Source organism: Oryzias melastigma, linkage group LG19 (assembly GCF_002922805.2).
Source record: "Oryzias melastigma strain HK-1 linkage group LG19, ASM292280v2, whole genome shotgun sequence".
NCBI lineage: Eukaryota > Metazoa > Chordata > Actinopteri > Beloniformes > Adrianichthyidae > Oryzias > Oryzias melastigma.
In genome coordinates this window covers 3,397,713-3,410,947 of record NC_050530.1, presented here as the reverse complement: position 1 = coordinate 3,410,947, position 13,235 = coordinate 3,397,713, and the positions used below count along the sequence as shown (strand labels likewise).

At 35.9% G+C, this 13,235-nt stretch overlaps 1 protein-coding gene across 6 annotated transcripts in view; it reads left to right on the top strand.

The window, feature by feature from the left end:
• mpp2b (membrane protein, palmitoylated 2b (MAGUK p55 subfamily member 2)) overlaps nt 1-13,235 on the top strand; it is a 68,826-nt gene that overhangs the window by 28,416 nt on the left and 27,175 nt on the right. Inside the window, exon 1 of one of the 6 annotated variants that reach the window (XM_024285777.2) lies at nt 6,811-6,875. The exons of the other annotated variants lie outside the window; for them this stretch is intronic. The gene's annotated coding sequence lies outside the window, so the exon portion shown is untranslated. Of the gene's footprint in view, nt 1-6,810; nt 6,876-13,235 lie in introns of those variants that run through there. 6 annotated transcript variants of the gene reach the window in all.

The window sequence follows — 13,235 nt, the reverse complement described above, 5'->3', positions numbered from 1 at the left end:
GCTATTTTGGCTAATTTAGGATTTTTTTCATTTTTTAAGCTATTTCAGAGTTAAGCTAATATTTCAGGCACATCTTAACTATTTTGGCTAATTTAAGCTTTTTTTTGTTTAGTTTTTAGGCTATTTTGGAGTTTATTTAATATTTCAGCTGCATGCTAGCTGTTTTTGCCAACTTATGCTTTTTTAAAGTTTTTTAGACTAATTTGGCATTCAACTCATATTTTAGCTTCAGTGATTTCAGCTATAAATTTCAGCGTTTTTAGCTATCAACACTAGCATTCATACCAGTATTATCACAGATTATGCTATATATCTAGTTTTTAGTTAGTTTAGAGCTAATGATGGTTAAGATATGTGTTTTACATCCAGTTTCCCAATGACCCCATTATTCAACTAATTGGAAAAATAATCAGTGATTAGTCGACTATTAAGATAATCGTTTGTGGCAGCACCTGTTCACTTTAAGAGAAACCAAATTAAACAAACCCTAAATAACAACACAAAAAACCCTAATTGATAAAAACCTGTGTTCAGTCATGGTGGCATGTCTCGACTGAAGGTCATATGTGTGGTCAGTGGCACGTCTGATGCATCATGAACCAATTCTTTTGAATCTGACGGTTTCTGTGCAGCTGTTAGACAGAAAGCTGTTTGACCAAACCCATTGAAGAAATTATTTTTTAATAACTTTTGAAGGTTATGTTAGAACTGAAAATACAGCTTTTGATATTTACTGAATTTTGATCCAAGCAAATCACAGAGGAGAATACATTCATGATGAGTACTGTTAAAAAGTCCACATACTTCAGTTAAAAAAGCATTTTTATTAAACTCTAAAGTACTGAACTGTTTTTGTGATTTTCTTGTCAATACTTTCTATGTCCAGTTCAAATGCGGCCCTTTTTTGGAGCGTTTCTAAGCATGAAGCTACGTTCACACCACCCTCAGCAACAGGCATTTAAGCAATCACTTTAGAAGAAAAATCTATGTAAATGTGAAACATTGGATCAATAACAAAAGATCTGTAATCTGTAATCTTCAATCAGCTCTAAGAGACCTTACAGCCTTTCTGGGATTGCTGTAATTCCCTTTCAATAAAAGTTCTTCTTTAGCGTGTCATCATCTTTTGCTCTGGTCTTTCTATCGTTTACTTCAAATTAATCACACTATAGCGTCACTTGTCACATTTGTTGTTCACCTGGCATCCTATTTATCGGTTTAAAAACCTGATTTATTAGGACATGAAACTTTCCGATGGAGAAAAGGCCCACTTTCCTCTCCACAATAATGTATCGCACGACGTTGCAACATATCCTGTGTGCAGTAATGCGGCTTGACAGGACGGCAGCAGCAGCCATAATGAATCATATTTTCTGTCCTCCAGTTCAGGGTGGCTCCATGCGAGTGCCTGGATAGAAATGGAAAGTGGTGGAGCTCTATCTCATTCTGTTCCTGCTCGGTGAGCTGGAGGGAGGAGGAGGGGGAGAGGGGGGGTCATTCATTCATATGCAACAGTGTTCTGAACAGGAGCAGCTCGCCCGAGAGTGTCACTCACAACCTTGAAATAACTCCGGCTCTCGCGCCTCTTGTACCTTTTCTCGGCGGAGCCGCCTCACATCAACAGAGGAAACATTCACGGCACATTTGTGGTTAATGAAGCCGTTTTCAAACAGGTGATGGATCGTTGGCGGCAAATTTGTCGGCAGGAGGGGTGGGGGGGTGTCAGAGATGATCAGGAGTTTGAGCAGAAAGCAACATTGTCTCTTTCAGTGGTGCATGGATGTAGAATGTGTAAGTCAAGTCAATATGTTTGCATATCAGCTTGTGGGGTTGACTGGGGGCAAAAAATGGCAGCGTATTTTTTCTTCTGACACCTGACACAAGGAGGCCATTCGTGCTGTTCAAGTCATAAGTTAGTTCAAACTTTGTGATTTGTGTTCTAAAATTTTGACGGATGAGGCAGACCAGGAACAAATGTGTGTCATTTTATAGTACTCCACCTTATAAGAGAAAGAAATAACATGATATTTGGGGAAAGACATGCTAGTTATGATTTCAAAAGGAAATGTGAACCCTTTGGAATTAATTGGTTTTATGCATGAAATCACAGCTTAAACATAATCATTTGTCTTTCCAGAAAGCCACTCATAGCATAAAGCTAAAAATTATTAGCTAAACCCCCAAAAATAGCCCTAAAGACTGAAAAAAGCCTAAATTGGCCTAAACATCAAGCATGTAGCTGATTAGCTAAACTCCAAATTAGACTAAAAAGACTTGTAAAATGTCTAATTTAGCCAAAACAGCTAGCATGAAGCTGAAATATTAGCTAAACTTCAAAATAGCCTTAAAGACTTGAAAAACTAAATTAGCCAAAACATCAAGCATGTAGCTGAAATATTAGCTAAACTCCAAAATAGCATATAAAGTGAAAAAAGCCTAAATTAGTCAAAACATCTAGCATGCAGCTTAAATTTTAGCTACACTTCAAATTCAACTTAAAAAACTGATAAAATGTCTAAGTTAGCCAAAACAGCTAGCATAATGCTGAAATTTTAGCTAAACCCCCAAAATAGCCCTAAAAATGGAATAAAGCCTAAATTGGCCAAAACATCAAGCATGTAGCTGATTAGCTAAACTCCAAATTACGACTAAAATAACGGGTAAAATGTCTAATTGAGCCAAAACAGCTAGCATAAAGCTAAAATATTAGCTAAACTTCAAATTAGCATAAAAAAACTGGTAAAATGTCTAATTTAGTCAAAACAGCTATCATGAAGCTGAAATATTAGCTAAACTCCAAAATAGCCTTAAAAACTTGAAAAACTAAATTAGCCAAAACATCAAGCATGTAGCTGATTAGCTAAACTCCAAATTACGACTAAAATAACGGGTAAAATGTCTAATTGAGCCAAAACAGCTAGCATAAAGCTAAAATATTAACTAAACTTCAAATTAGCATAAAAAAACTGGTAAAATGTCTAATTTAGTCAAAACAGCTATCATGAAGCTGAAATATTAGCTAAACTCCAAAATAGCCTTAAAAACTTAAAAAACTAAATTAGCCAAAACATCAAGCATGTAGCTAAAATATTAGCTAAACTTCAAATTAGCCCCAAAGACTGGTAAAATGTCTAAATTAGCAGAACAGCTAGCATAAAGCTAAGATATTAGCTAAACCCCAAAATAGTTTCAAATCCTTAGTAACTTCCAAAAACAGTCAAAAAAGCTAGTATAAATAGAGCTGAATATTTTATTAACTGAATGAGCTAACTAGCAACGAGCTGAAGAGCTATAGACGTTTGGTTTGGAGGGTTGGGTTACCCTTTAAGGAATCTCAATGTGACATAAAAAAAATCATTTTTTTACCAACAAAGCAGAGAATGAGCTGTAATGCTGCAGTCATTCAACAATATTTCCTAAAGCCCTCGGGATATTGTAGAAACTGTTCCATAAAAGCCAAAATAAAATCAATATTTTAATTCAGAATTGATTAAACACGGAGTGCTTCTTTAAAAATGCAATATATTGTGCTTGCTGTGTTGCTTGAGCGAGGAGGCTGATCACAACGAACCTGCTCCCCGAAGGACGAATGAATCGTCTGCTCCAGACATGAATGATTCATCGGATCGCGCCACATTCTTCCTCACTCCTTCACCGTCTTGCTTCATCTTTTCCTCACCTGAGGGGTTGATAGTAATTATGTTTTAGTGGAGTCACAATAACCTCTAGGAGCCACGCTGAAGTATTTAATACGGCAACGCCGCGATCCTTCAGGATCCTGTTCCACTGTTGCTCCTGCAATATCCCGACGTTTTCCGGGTCAAACCGCACGCACTCCTATATGTCAGCTTAATATGAGAGATCTGTCTGCGTCTAACACTGTTTCCAGAAAATATAAACAGAAAAACTATTCAGAAAATTAATTTTTACCATGTGGAATGTGAAAACTGTTATAGTTGACAGAATACCTGTGATTTTCCGCCTCAGGGTTTAGTCTAAATGAATAAATCACGGCATGTTTTGCTGTAAGTCTTTAATTAATGTCAAACTCATAAAATTGCTTGTCATGCAGCATTTTATTGTTGTATAGCTAATTATTTTTTATGATTTCTTGATGGGTTGTCATGTTCTTATTATAAACAAATAAAGCTGATGTTTGTACATTTATAAGCTCATAAATATGCTCCAATTGTTTATATAATTTCATTTAGACCTGAGATTTGGGAACTCACCATGATGTAGAAGTATAATTTGCATAATATGTAACTTTTTTTTGGAATTTCAGTCATTTAATTCCATTTTTTTTGGGTTCCGCTTTAGTTTTTACATTCAGCCCCAGTTAATCAGCCTGTTTTGACCTTAATTTTTGTCTCTTTTCTGTATCTCTGACATTGATGTGGTTTAATCTTGACCTACAAGTCTATCTTTATTTTTTTTTTTATTTAGGTTTGAAAGACAAAACAAAAAAAATTAAATAGTACATGATTAAAGTGCAGAAGAACTCTTGTTCTCCATTTTATTTATGAAATATTAATAGAAATTTGATTTGGTTTAAATAGGTTTTATGAATGTGTCTTTAATGTCTGAGGCATATCCTAGAAGGATGTTATATTTTAGCTACATGCTAACTTTTTGAGGGGGCTGTTTCGGAGTATAGCTAAGATTTTAGCACAATTCTTGCTGTTTTGGGAAAATTAGACTTTTTTTTTCTTATTATTTTTAGGCTAATTTGGATTTTAGCTAATATTTTTGCTTTATGCTAGCTGGTTTGGCTAACTTAAACATTTTACTAGTTGTTCAGGCTAATTTTGATTTTAGCTAATATTTTTGCCTTATACTAGCTGTTTTGGCTAATTTTGTTTTTTTTTTATTTAGGCTAATTTGGAGTTAAGCTAATATTTTAGCTCTTTGTTAGCTGGTTTGGCCAACTTAGACATTTTACTAGTTGTTCAGGCTAATTTTGATTTTAGCTAATATTTTTGCTTTATACTAGCTGTTTTGGCTAATTTTGGCTTTTTTTATTTAGGCTAATTTGGATTTAAGCTAATATTTTAGCTCTTTGTTAGCTGTTTTGGCTAAATTGGACATTTTACCAGTTTTTAGGCTAATTTGGATTTTAGCCAATATTTTTGCTTTATGCTAGCTGGTTTGGCTAACTAAGACATTTTACTAGTTGTTCAGGCTAATTTTGATTTTAGCTAATATTTTTGCCTCATACTTGCTGTTTTGGCTAATTTTCCCTTTTTTAAAAAAAATAAGCTAATTTGGATTTTAGCCAATATTTTTTGCTTTATACTAGCTGTTTTGGCTAACTTAGACATTTTACCAGTTTTTAGGCTAATTTTGATTTTAGCTAATATTTTTGCCTTGTACTACCTGTTTTGGCTAATTTTGACTTTTTTTTAATTTAGGCTATTTTAGATTTAAGCTAATATTTTAGCTCTATGCTAGCTGTTTTGGCTAACTTAGACATTTTACCAGTTTTTAGGCTAATTTAGATTTTAGCTAATATTTTGCTATGTGCTAGCTGTTTGGGCAGATTTAGGCATTTTTTTCTGTTTTTTAGGCTAATTTAAAACTTAGCTAGTATTTTAGCTCTATGATAGCTGTTCTGATTAATTTAGGTATTTTTTTTACTAATTTAGATTTTAGCTATTTTTTTCTTTAGATGTTAATTATGCAAATTTAAGCATTTGTTTTCAGTTTTTTTAAAGATAATTTTGATTTTAGCTAATATTTTAGCTCTGTGATAGCTGTTTTGTCTAAATTAAACATTTTCCAATTTTTTAGGCTAACTTTGCATTTGGCAAATGTTTTAGTAAGCAATAAACTTCAGTGTTTTTAATTATTAGTTTCAGCTTTTTGATCTATCAGCTTTAGCATCTTCATTAGCCACATTCAACTTACAGCATTCACACTAGTATTATTGTAGGTAATGCTTTATATCTAGTTTTAAATAGTACTTGATTAAAGTGCAGAAAAACTCATGTTTTTATCTTTAAATATGATGTATAAATAGAAATTTGATTTGTTTAAATACGTTTTATAAATGTTTTTTTTATGTCCCAGGCATATTCCAACAGTAGAGGAATTTTTCAAGGATTATCTTTTTACTTTGAGGTATTTTGTTAACATTTTAATCCACATCTTCACCCACTTCCTGTCTGGAAAAAGACTATTTCCTCTTAGGTGAATGACTCCGCCTCCAAAATGGTGGTGCCATTGCTGCTAACATTTACCTCTCTTTGTTAAAAACGAGAAGTAAAATCCAAAGAACAAAACATACTTAAACAAAAATGATCATCATGAAAAAGACCTTTGACCTACATCTATTTATTTATCTATTTACCAAAATGATTTGTTTTTGAATTCTTACAAAAATGGTTTTTGTCGTCAGAAATAATATTTTAGGTCCCCAAACATTAGTGTTTTCTTTGTAAGTGCACACATAATCTGTTCCTCCTTTTTAAAAAAAAAAAAAAATCCTGCTATGTAGTTTCTATCGTCTGAAACAGGGTGTGGGTTGCTGGAGCCTATCCTAACTACATTTTGGCAAAGGTGGGAAGGTGGCCAGGGCAACACAAAGACACACTCACATTTAAAGGTTGGTTACCAAGGAGATCTAGAAATTTAGTTTAGTAGATCATAATGAAAATGAATACACATGCCCACCAGACCCCGAAAAGCAAAAATTGTAATTGTTGCTATGGTCTACCGCCTTCACTCCAGCCTGAAAGGTCAGTAGGGCACGAGAGAAAGCTGCAGGGGGGAAAACAGAGCAGCATTACTCAGAAAAGATACAGCGAAGCGTTTTGTGTAGGGGGCAAAGGGGGCCGAAGGCTTTGGCAGAGCAGGGACCAGGACGACGGCAGACGGTAAGGGACAATTTACACTGTTTGCAGCTTTTTTGTTTTAGGATTTTGAACTCCCATGAAATAGTTCCTTATAATATAAAATATACAAGACATATTTTTTAAATTTTTTTATGATGAATTCCTCCTGAAAGCCAAGTTAAAATGCAGAGTGAGGCGGCTGGGAAAAGACACCTCGTTTGTTTGCTTTAATTGAATCCCCACAGCCGCGTTTTAAACCCAGGTGTAAACAAGACCAACAGAGACAGACGGGGAAAAAACAACAAGACAAATCTGGAAGGCCCGATTGTTGCCGAGGACATCTTGTTCTTCTAATGTTTTTATGTAACAAATCTAACCTTGAGATGTGGAGGGAATGTTTCAGATTAGACACGCGTCTTCTGGATATGTTTATAGTTTGATATCTTCTTTATGTGATTAAAAATGTGGCATTAAGCAGCAGTTTTGTGAATTTGCACAAAAGGTCAATGATTGTTTATCTGAATTATGCGTCGGCAGACCTGCCAGCTTACGTATTCCCGACAGTGTGACCTATTTGCATTTAGAGGAGGGAAATCAGATCAATGTATATGGAGACACATCTTAATTCTCAGTGATAAAGCGATTTATAATAAAGTTGGGATTGTGGGAAAAAAGTTAGAAACAGATCTGATGATTTTGACTCCATTCTCTCCAATCCTGCATTTTATCTCCAATATTTTCATGTTCTGAGAGTCAGCTGCTCCCTCGCATGTTCACTCCCCCCTGAGGATTGGAAAAACAACGGCATGACCACGTCTCCCATGTCCCTCTCCCTCAGCTGCTCTGTGCATCTTCTGTTTGTCTGTCCGCGGCTCCATAGCAACAGAGGAACCTGGGCTAAGTGCTGGCTAAGAGGTTCACGTAACCCGCCGCGCTCTAACCACAAACAATAACAGCCTGGATTGTTTGGCTGCATCTGACATTGAGTGTAATTGTAACCCTCCCTGGGGGAGAATTTAACACACAAAAGAGCCTTAAATCTGCTTTCTTTGGGGGGAAAAGGAGCCTTCATGAAAAAATGAGTCACTCTCTGCCATTCCTGTAATGAGCGAAGGGCCTGATTTGGTTTTCTAAATCAATTTTCCACCTTTCTATTTCGTCCTGCTTTGCTGTTCCCAGAGGAAGAGTCCAAAGAAGAGTTTAAGGAAAGCTTTTGACGCACACCTGTGCTCCTCTTTGTACTGCAAAGCTCCTTTAGCAGAGGGAAAAGTCCCCGAATGGCATTACATGACACTGTGAGGCCAAAGCCGTTTAAAACCAGCGGAGCAAAAAATTACTTTGGCTAAGAAAAAAAAGAAAAAGTTGTGTGTTTCTTATTGCGCAAATGTGACCTCAAGGCAAATATGAAGCATGAACAAAATATGTAGTCCTGGAAATTAACAAATGTCTGCTGTGCAGCCAGTCTGGACTACACCGCTAGCTGTTTAGCATGACTGGAACAAAAGAGTAGAATGAGATCAGGGTCTAAGTTTGGCAGTTTGACATCATGGGGAATAGGGCTACCACGATTAGTCGACTAATCGACTATTAAAACAGTCGGTGACTAATTTAATAGTCGATACTTTATATTATATGGAGTCAGAGTGTAGTAAAGTTGGCATTCTGCTAGCTTTTTTGGACTATTTTGGCATTTATTAGGGTTTGTTTTGGCCATTTTGGAGTTTGACTAATTCAGCTACATGCTAGCGATTTTGGGTAATTTAGGATATTTTCCGTTTTTTTAGCCTATTTCGGAGATTAAGCTAATATTTTAGTTGCATGCTAGCTCTTTTGGCTAATTTAAGCTTTTTTTTTTTAAACAAATATTTCAGCTGGCTATCAGCTTCAGGGATTTCAGCTATCAATTTTTTAGCTTTCAGCACTAGCATCTTCAGCGGCCAAAACACTAGCGTTATCGCAGGTAATGCTATGTATACGTGTTCAAGCAACCCAATCCCAATGATTCAGAGGAGAGAAATCAAAAATAAAATCAAATATGTCTGAATTCCTTCCCTATAGTGGGTTCACCATATTCTAGTACTGTCTGGATCTACATTTCCAAAACCGAGTGCACTAGAAATTTCCCAGAAGTCTTTGCGAAAAACTAGTGTGCTTTGATGCTAACTAGATTAGTGATTATAGACCACAATGCATTGGGTTTGAACAATTTTTGCCAAAAAAATGTCTTTAAATGTAATTTTTTAAATAAATTGTACACATTTTCATCATCAGAACACAGTAGTCACAAATATTCATTGTGGAATTTTCATTGTGCTCTGAAAGTACAAAACTACATTGGTTTTATAACTTTAAAAAGTCAACTTCCCCTTACAAACAAGTTCAGACACCGCTAAACCCTCACATTCCCTTACACTTAGAGGCTTAGGGAGAAATCATAGAGGAAAAATTCGGATTTGGCTTATGTAAATGCTCATTTTGGGCTTCTGTTTTCAAAACTTTAGAATAACTACACGATTTTTGAGTTGGTTTCGGGAAAATGCACATCGACTGAACCCATGTTGAAGTTAAACCAATTGACCAATTAGAGACTCGAATTTGATAGCTAATTCCTAGGAGTGATAATTACTTGAAAATTGATCACAGAGGAGAACTTATTAATTGTGGTTTGTCACCGGCCCCAATCATTTGACACTTTTTCATAGAGCTATGAAAGCAAGATTCACTAGATTTGCTTCTTTCTACTATGTACATGGGCTAGTATCAGGTAGCATCTACAGGATCCATATGGAGCTAAATCGGGGCCAATATTATTTGAAACGCAAATAAATTAAGTTGAAAAGAATATTGGTGTTTGGTCAAAAAAATAATAAATGTCCAAAACGTTTTGCTATTCATATGTTCTGTTTTTTAGGTTTCAAACTCAAAATTTCAATTTCAAAACTTATTTTTCAGTTTCTACTCTTGTCCGTTTACAAAACTTTTGGCCCCGCTGTGGCGCGTTGGGGTGGGGCTAACACGAGGACCAATCAAAATCGATGAGGGGGGGTAACTTCAGTTCCGATGCGTTCAGTGACTCTGAGAACTGTGATAATTACGACCAAAAAATGGCTGTTTAGTCTGTATTATCACAGTCCAGAGGTCTGAAACCTGCGACTCTTTTATCTCTCCATAGTGGCTCTCTGGCTGAAGAAAGATAAAATAAAAGTAATTAAAAAAATAGAGTTTAGCTTCTATTTTAGCAGCATGCTAACGTTTTTTTTTTTTGCTAGTTTTTTGTCCACTGGAGGTTTTAGGCTAATTTGGAGTTAAGCTAATGTTTTAGAAAAAAATCTTGATGTTTTCAGCGAATTTGTTATCGACTAAAGTTTTTCTGGGATAATTTAGAATTTAGCTTCTATTTTAGCAACATGCTAACTTTTTTGACTAATTTAGTTTACTGAGGAATTTGAGGCTAATGTGGAGTTTAGCTAGTAATTAAACAACAAGCTAGCTTTTTTGGCTAATTTGGCCTCTGAGTTTTTTATGCTAATTTGGAGTTTAACTAATATTTCAGCAATATATGCTAGCATTTTTGGCTAATTTGTTATCTTCTGGAGTTTTAATGCTAATTTAGAGTTTATCTTCTGTTTTAGCAACATGCTAACGTTTTTGCTAGTTTTTTGTCCACTCGAGGTTTTAGGCTAATTTGGAGTTTAGCTAATATTTTCGCAATATATGCTAGCTTTTTTGGCTAATTTGTTATCTTCTGGAGTTTTAATGCTAATTTAGAGTTTAGCTTTTCTTTTAGCAACATGATAACATTTTTGGTTGATTTAATTTGGAGATCTGCTAATAATTAAGTAATAAGCTAGATTTTTTGCTAATTTGGCCTCTACTAAAGGTAAAGATGCGGCTCCTTCTAGGTTTTATTCAGTAGAAATCAAGACCAAATTGCTCTTTGACTGTCAAAGGTTGCCGACCCCGTCATAGTCTGAAGTTGTCCCAAGACGTGTGTAAAAAGGGGAATTTTATTGCGTTTATTTAGCCCGTTCCAGTGTTCAGTGTGTTCTTGAATGTGTATCACATACCCAGTAAAAATGAATGCTTTTAAAAAGAAGAAACACAAACTTGTTTGATTTAATCCATGTAAATAATATCAATCTTTACTCTAAATTATACTAGAAGGATTATTTCACCTAAACTCTGTGCAAAAATCCTGCCAACGGCTAACAAACAAACCAAATTCCAACATTCAGTCACATCATCCTCGAGTCTTGGCTTGGTGGAGACCAGAGTCTTCCCCACACAGCTAGAGGAGCCTACGTTGGGAAAAAAGTGTTGATGCAGCAACAAGCGCATACAGTTGCAGTGATTAAAGAGAATTATGCAGGACCTGTAAAGCAGCCCGCTCGTCTGATTCTCTCTGCCAGCCGTGAATCTGGCAGCTCTCCAGCTCGAGCAGCAGAGCTGCTGCGAAAGGAAAACACAAGAAAAAAACAAGACTGCGGATGGTTGAGGTGTCATTGTTAATTAATTTGGCTATCACAATGGGAGACGAGGCCGACGCGCTGTGATCCATGGTGGTGGGCTTCCTCCAGCCCCCTGCCTCTAGTGTTTTAGCAGCTTTTATCTTCTTGGAGCATAACTGGAAGGATCTGCTCTGTGGAAAAATATTCTTCAAATATGCAGATGAATTCTGTTGGACTCACCTGTATTAATTTAGCTGCAGTACAAAGCATTATTCTAGTAGTATTTGACATCCTAATGTTGATACTTTTATAGTTATTGAGTAGTTTTTAGTTTCCAGCCTCTATTTTCCTGATTTTGATCTATTCGTCCTTGTTATAACCAAATTTTGCCCTCTTATTTTGAAATTATCTTTACTATTTTATCCTGTTCAGTGTACCTTTGCTCTCCATGTTGGTTGTAATCACCTGTTTCTTGTTTCTAGCCTCACTAGGCCCTCGTTTGAACTCGTTCAGAATTCAGTCACCCAGTTTTTATGCCGTCTTGCATTAAAATTCCTGCCTTGTTTTTCTGTTTCTTTCTTTCTTTCTTTCCTCAGTGGCCCGCAGTCTTTTTTTCTCCTCTGCTTACCTGTCAAGGTTCTTGCATCCTGCTGCATTTTTATTTATTCATAACCCCGGTATGATAGTTTATTTTTCATTGTACTCACCCCCCTCTTGACTCCCTCATTTACCTTCTCTGCTCTAAACTGAATAATAATTTTCGGGGGCATTTTAGTATTGATATGAACACATAATACATTTGTTTTTTTTAACCATTAAATTGGTTAGAAATGCTTCTGATAATATTTGGTAACGTAAATAAAGGCATGTTTTTGTTAATATATTAGTTCTGGATGTTTTTGTTCTTACTTCCTGTTCAGAGTCTCTTGTTCAAAGTCCTGATCCAACTATATTTTTTTGTTTTATGAAACTATTCCCAGTGGTCTTTTAATTATGATGATGCAGTTTTTAGCCAAAATCACAACATCTGTGTCATTTTTTTAGACATATTTTTGCAGAGCTGCAGGAGCTCATTAGAAATTTGCTTTTGGGTCTTGGATGGGACTGTTGGCACAGAAGTCTGCATAGCTAAATTCCCATCATGCCTTTGTTTAATTCCATTTGTTATCCCAATATCACAAAACAATTGTCTCATTGGGCTTTTTATCGGTAATAGTACAAAAGGGAGACAGCTGGGGTCGAGGTCCACAACCAAGACGAGCCAGAGGCGAGGTCCACGGCCAAATAAAGGAGCAAAAACGATCCACCAGGAATCTGAAATTTCTCCCGCTCCTCCGGAGGGGAGTTGGGAAAGAGTGACAACACATGAATGCAAGTCGGTGCTAACTAGATCTGCGAATATAATTTTTTTTTTAAAAAGATCTGGGAATATTGACCACAATGCATTGCATTTGAACAATTTTTGCAAAAAAATAAGTATTTTAAAGTATTTTTTAACATTTTTACCATCTGCAAGTTTATCAACAATTGTCATAACATGCTCGTTTTGATTACATTTTCACTTTTTGAAAGTGAAAGTTGTTTTATAAAAAATAAAAAATGCAGTGAGCCTGCTGATAAACTCCAGGGCACTGGATAGTCCCGCACTATACATTTTTTTTTTTAGTAGTTGGGGAGTAGAGATAGAATTTCGATATAGCCAAGCACCTCACAAGACCAAGCTAGCATTAGCGTAGCAACAAAACAGCATGAGCTAGCTAGCCGTACAGTTTAGTGCCAGATTGCAGCTCAGACAAGGAAAATAAAGACGTTAATGGATATATTTGTCTGCAAGTGAAGGATTTAGAATTAAATCGGAGAAGGACGACTTTGGCCTGCTCATGGCATATGCTGCGCCCCAATTGGAGCTTTTTCAAGCATCCTGGTTTCGTCTGGTCCTGATCTAACTGAATTT